Source organism: Onychomys torridus, chromosome 14 (assembly GCF_903995425.1).
Source record: "Onychomys torridus chromosome 14, mOncTor1.1, whole genome shotgun sequence".
NCBI lineage: Eukaryota > Metazoa > Chordata > Mammalia > Rodentia > Cricetidae > Onychomys > Onychomys torridus.
In genome coordinates this window covers 71,156,273-71,162,825 of record NC_050456.1, presented here as the reverse complement: position 1 = coordinate 71,162,825, position 6,553 = coordinate 71,156,273, and the positions used below count along the sequence as shown (strand labels likewise).

At 48.5% G+C, this 6,553-nt stretch overlaps 1 pseudogene; it reads right to left on the bottom strand.

The window, feature by feature from the left end:
- Nucleotides 1-511: 511 nt before the first annotated feature.
- On the bottom strand, nt 512-6,160 carry LOC118595294 (annotated as a pseudogene).
- Nucleotides 6,161-6,553: the final 393 nt, after the last annotated feature.

The window sequence follows — 6,553 nt, the reverse complement described above, 5'->3', positions numbered from 1 at the left end:
GGCAGAGCCTGAAAGAGGGGGAGTGTGAAGCAGGAACAGGGCACACAGTGGTCCCAGATGCTGGAAATAGACTCATGGTGGCAGGTTCCCTTTTCAGTGCTGGGGCTGAAGTCCACATGGCTTGGCCCTATAAGTGTGCATAGTCCTATCAAGTCTGTGGAAGCTGAAGGAAGACATCACCAGAGCCTAGCTAGGGACTGAGCCTACCTGCCAGGGCCCAGGCTTTTGGGTAGAGGCAGATACAGGAGAGGTAGCAGGGAGGGGCCACAAAGACAGATTTCAGGCTCAGGAACTTGAACCAGTGCTGCCAGGAGGACTGGGAGCCTGACACTGACTGATCAGGTCCCCTGTGCATGTTTGAGTCATACAGCTTGTCACTGTCACTGTCAGATCCAGGCATGCCACAGCCAACAGGAGCATGGAGGCCAAAATGTACACAGAGACCCACATACAGGCTTAATCCCTGGCTCCTGGGAAGAAGACTCATCATTTGGGAAGCTCTAGCCCCCTCTTAGACTTGTGTCTTTGGCCATAAGTGTGGAGTCTGAGTATATACATCAGAGAAAATCATCAGGAATGGCCTGTTGAAAAGCACAGTCATTATGTGCCATTTTCTAGACTTCCAGACACTTTTGACTCCTGTGGTGGCTGCTTCTTCTGTGCCTGTCTCAGCCATGTCCAGCACAGCCTTGTGGACCATCTGTAGGAGAAAGACATCACTCAGTGGAGACAGGGAGGGCAGGAGAGGAGGTTCCTGGAGCAAGCATCCACTGCTGGCCTCAGCTTCTGGTGAAGTTCTTTGTTCCTACCATGAGCTCTACCCCTGGTGTTTCCAAGTCTCTCCTCAGGGTGTGAGATGAGGAATGCCCTTGGTCTGCTCAGCCTCTGAGAATCTGTGTTTCTCTCAAACCCACTACAAACTGGAGGATGGGTGTAGGCAACACCAGTCCTTACTCCACAGGCAATGCCTTAGGAGATCCACTGGGTATAGCCAGAGTCCTGCCAGCCAATGTAGGTTTCCACATGCCTCCTGCTTCCGTCTCCTTGAGACATACACCATCAATGCACAGGGCATGGCTTCTCATTCTCATAATGAGATGCCCTGCTGGTACAGATCTGAGCCCAGGCCTCTGAGTGGGCACTGGACAGACCAGTAGGCATTGCCAGGCTGTGCATCTGGGAAGGTAGTGTGAGGTTCTGAGACATATTCTCCCACGTTTTTAAGGTTTTCAGCCCAAACTGCCATTCATCTGTTGATATTTCCTTTACTGCTACTGTTCCTTGTGATCATCAAGAAATACTGGCCAGTCTGCAGTGAAGAAGCTGAGGCTGAAAACGCATCTGCCCCGCAGCGGACTGTGGGTGGCATCCGCACTGCAGCCCAGGTTGGTGTCTATGGTGGTCTAACATGAAGCACAGACTCCTTCCCACCCTGGGCTCCAGGTGAGATTATGTTAGAGGGAGGAGGATGGATTAGCTGCATAGTATTCAGCACGGGTATCTAAGTTGTAATCCAGCTCTCCCAGGATGAGGGAATCTCAGAAATGCAGGTTTTCTCACAAGCATACCATTCCCCTGCACATCACTTGGTCTTCATCATCTACATTCAGGCACCAACGTGAACCATTCACTGTTTCTTGACTTACTTGAGAGACTCTCAGGTCCTTGGCCTCTGTGATCCCAGACAGTTCAGCCTGTGTGGAGAAGACTTCCCTGATGCCCAGCTGTGGAAGGATGTTCTCCAGGATGTAGTCAGTGGAGATGGAGAACTTGGGCAGTGAAAGCTTGTTGATCTTCCTGAGAATAAAAGAGGCATATAAGGTCACTGACCTCCATTCCACATTTAGTCCACCTTGTTTCTCTCACTGGAGTGCAGCCATTTTCCATCCATGCCTAGACCACGTGATTTGTTATTCCTAGCATATTAATTATCTATCAGTGCCTGAGAGTGTTACAGGGGCTAGGCCATGAAGCTTGCTACCAGCTGTTCCTCTCCTGAGAATGCTTTCCTCTACCTACTACAAAATGCCATCTTTCCTCTGTCATGTGGACCCTCAGACATCTCCTAATGGTGCTTCTATTTAAAATTGTACACGCCTTCTGACTCTAGCTATCCTTATCCCAGGACCTTCCCTTGCTTTACCTCTACTTGTCTCATTTCCCCTTTCTCTCTCTCTCTCTCTCTCTCTCTCTCCTTCCTTCCTTCCTTCCTTCTTTCCTTTCTTTCTCTCTCTCTCTTTTTCTTTCTTTCTTTTTTCCTTTCTTCTTTTCTTTTGTTCATTTGTTTGTTTTGTTTTGTTTTTCATTTTTATTCAAGACAAGGTTTCTCTGTGTAACTCTGGCTGTCCTGGAGCTAGCTCTATAAACCTGGTTGGCCTCAAACTCTACTTCTGCATGAACCACCACTACCTGGCTCCCCCTACATCTTTTCATTAATCACGTAATACTCCATTGTGTTTCATGCCCTACTCTCTCTTTCTTAATCACAATATGATCACTCAATGGTAAGGAATACTATGCTTCAGTATCTGATATCCTCTCAGAGTCTATATCACCACGTGGCACATAGTAGGTCTTCAGGTCATCCTCCCATGAATGGTGAATGAGTGAGTGGCGAGGGGATGAGATGGCTACACAGGGCACAGCTGATTCTCAGAGCTGATCTCATCTCAACCTCACTTCCCTCTGCCTTCCAAAACCCATTCAGGATCCCTGTAATTACAGCCTGTTAGACACAGACGAATACTCAGCTCCTGCTCTAGCTGATGTCATCTTGTGAACAACACAAATGACAGTAAAATTAGGCCCCCAAATACTGAGCCAGTAGAGGGAAATTCACCTCAGCTCCACCTGTCCCTGCTGACTCTCCAACTGTTGCACTGAGTACTAGTGACACACTGAGGGACAGGGACACTGGGCCTCAGGACAACAGTAGGATTGAAACCAGGTCAGTTCTGGATTCTGTGGACAGGCACCTGGATTTCAGAGAGTTCTTCCACTTCCTCAGGGTTTCTTGTTGCAAGCTGGCTTCCACCTGCTGCATCCTGCCCTCATCAGGGAGGATGAACAGTGTGCTGGCATTGCCTGTGTACTTCAGCTCCACCACAGTGCAGGACAGTTCCTCATCCCAGAAGTAGGGTGTGGTCAGAAATTTATCATTCATCCTTTTCAAGTAGAACTAAGACTTGAAAGTATCTTGATAGTCAAAGGGAATCTTGTAGTTAGAGTTTTCCTGCCTGGCCCACAGTCAGGACAAATCTCTCTTACCTGCCAGGCCCATAGACGCTCAGAACCAACCAAGTAAACATACAGAAACTTACATTGTTTAGAAACTGTATGGCCGTGGCAGGCTTCTTGTTATCTACTTCTTCTATCTTAAATTAACCCATTTCTATTAATCTATACTTTGCCACGTGGCTCGTGACTTACGATTACCTTACATCCTCCTTGTCATGGTGGTGGCTGGCAGTATCTCTACCCCAGCCTTCATTTCCCAGAATTCTCTTCTCTCTTGTCCCGCCTATACTTCCTGCCTGGCCACTGGCCAAACAGCATTTTATTTTTACAGAGCGATATCCACAGCAGCATCTTCTACTTTCCTAAAGATGAAGCAGGTCATCAGATTGTAATTTCACCTGAGAGGCCCCACCTCCATTCCATTTCTGTCCAGCTTCTGTGCTGTGACATGAATCAATCCATCTTCAACAGCACATCATGTCCCTCAGCAGCGGTAAATGCTGGATTTGGGGAATAAAAGCTTGTAGGTGGACAAGCTCCTAGAGATGAGAAGAGACACCAAGCTTGGTTTGGAAAGGGGAACCTCAAACCAAAGCCTGGCTACTTGAGCTCCTGAGCAACTGTTAGGGTTCTGAGGGTGGGGTGTGTAACAGACAGATGAGATTCAAAGTGGGGAGACTAGAGCCTGGGGAGTTGAGGCTCCCTTCTTCCTCAGGAGGAGCCATGTCTAGAAGATGATGTCTCGTGGGACAGGCTTTAGGGGAAACAAGACAAAAAAGACTGAAATCTCCCACACTGTGAGCAGTCCATGATCCCATAGGTGGACTAAAATGTGAGCAACCAGTCCTCAGCTCACACATGGGCTATGGCCACCTTCACCACCTACAGATATCCCATTCAGACTTATCTCAGATTGCTAGTTTATGTCCCCATTACCAACACACCCTGAAGAACTTGACATTGAAACAGTTTCTTGGGCTCAGGGTCTAGCAGCCTCAACATGCACCCCCACTTCACAGCCAAGCAGCAATGGAGCTTGGGTTCTGAAGCTAGAGAGCCATGCCCAGCCATGCTTCAGGCCATCACTCTGCTTCCACCATTCCCAGCCCACAGCAGCTCTGCAGCCATCTGTTCTCTGTCCTCTGTCCTCCTGTCCTCCTGGACTTTTTTTTCTGTCCATGGCCACCTTGAGATTTTGCCCATGGTCTCAGACCCTGCCCTCCCTCTCTCTGCCTTGGACTCTCCTTAATTCATCCCAGATCCATCCCAGGTCTGATTACATCATGACTTCTCTCAGATACCACATTCTGGTCTATCTCCTAACTCCCTGGTCTCTATCAGACAGGGTGTTGTGGGTGTGGGCTCTGGAAGTCCCTCTACTACCCTTACTGATTACAGCTCAGGCTGAGTCTCCCAACTCTCTTGCACCCAACTCTCATCAGACTCACTGGCCCTGGAGTGTGTGTCTTGGGCATTCTAATCTTCAGGATGTTTGGGCTAGTAATTTTACAAAAGCAAAATTCCATGAGGCAGCCATACCCTAAACACAGAACACTGCATGGCTGACACCTCCCTCTCATTTGTATCTGCTCCTGCATCCCTGCTTTTCCATGTCCAGATCCAGCTCTTTACCAAAATGGCTCAAGGGAGAGGTCCTGAACAGGAATTGCCCAAAAGGCTCTTCAGTAGTTATGGGAAATGCTACTTTCCCCCTTAAGATAGAGGAGGTACACTCTTCAGGTCAAGAATTCCCCAGCTTCTCTGTACACTCCTAGAAATAGAGACTCTCCACCAAAGATCAACACCTTTTACAGGAGCATATTAGAAATGCTGAAGAGGGGAGACTGAGGGACCCAGTCTTTGCAGGGAGAAACCATGGCTTCTCAGGAAGGATTAGGTATGCAGGCTATACATTCTGGTAGTCAGTAAGTTTAAGTCACTGCCAAAATCAGCCCTCTTAGAGTGAGTGAGCAGGAGTTCTTTTGAAAATGAACCAGGAATCACAAGTATATCCAAAAAAAAAAAAATCCCTAAGGAAAAATAGGGCTTGTGGTTAATAAGAAGTTAGGCACTCATATCTTCAAGGCCATGAACACCTCCTTTCAAGTGGCCAGTGTAAAGGCACAAGGTACCAGCCAGCATCCTCCGTGCCCTAACCAGTGACCATCCTCACCATTAAAGTAGATGTAATTCACCAGCACCATTAATGAACTCTCATCCAGTTGTGAGATCAATTCCTTGATCTTCCTCTGGGTCTATTTGCTCATAGAGTCATTGATGAGTCTTTTGACCTCATGAGGCTGCTGGACGTCAGCTGTGGAGGCCTCAACCTGGTATCTCCTTCAATTCTGCCAGGATTTATAGGTGCTTTTCAATAAACATGGCACTGCCTATGCTGATCTTCACCTGGTCGCCTGGCTCATTGAGCACATGGAGGAGGTGCCCAAAGTATTTTTGGATGTCTGCCTCAGGGGGTCTTTGTGAGACTGAACTTAAAACCTTCTAGAATCTCTTCCAGGGTATTGCTGCTGGCTCCCAGGGAAAGGATACCAAGGTACCTAAGATGCTGAGTGAGGAGAAGGTGACATTTTTATTTGGATCCTTAAAAGTTGCTCCTTGTAGAGGCTGAAGGCAAAGTCAGTGTAGATGGAGGCCAGTGTCAGACTGTCCACACATGTGTCCCATTGTTTGGGTCTTCCTGGACTTTGGTGTCCCTTCCCATTGTGTCATCTGGTTCGCAGAGGACAGTGGGACAGAACCCAGACATCAAGAGCCCCAGAGTTACAAGGAGAGCGATCTTCTCTTCTCTCCAGGCTGAAAAGTAAAGATCCTTTGAGTCTGGAAGGGCCAGGTGGTGTCCTTGACCTCCCACAGGGCTACACTGTGTCCCTGCTCTGCTGCCCTTTGCTGCCTCTGTGACCATGCATGGGAGGTACTCTGGTCACTCAGATGGCAGTCCCACAGTATGTGCTCCTGTTATCAACACAGGAGGGAGTTGCAGTAGCCAGTTCTCCTCACAGAGAACCAAGACCCAGAGAGGGGAATGGACACGCCAGGTCCACAGAGAAGCCAGAAGAGGAGTGGAGGGATGGGATGAGCCCTGTCTGATCAGGTTGTCTCCTCTCATTCTCTCCTGCAGAAGGATTCATTAGAAGGCTGGGAACACTCTTCCTTTGTACTCAGCCCCACACCCCCACACACACCCTGGAGACAGAACTTAGGGTCCTTGGAGCAGTCATTAGTATAACCTTGCCTTTTGATGACAAGTCTGGGAATCTCAAGGCTCTTGACTTAGTCTGGTGCATGAAGCTGGTCC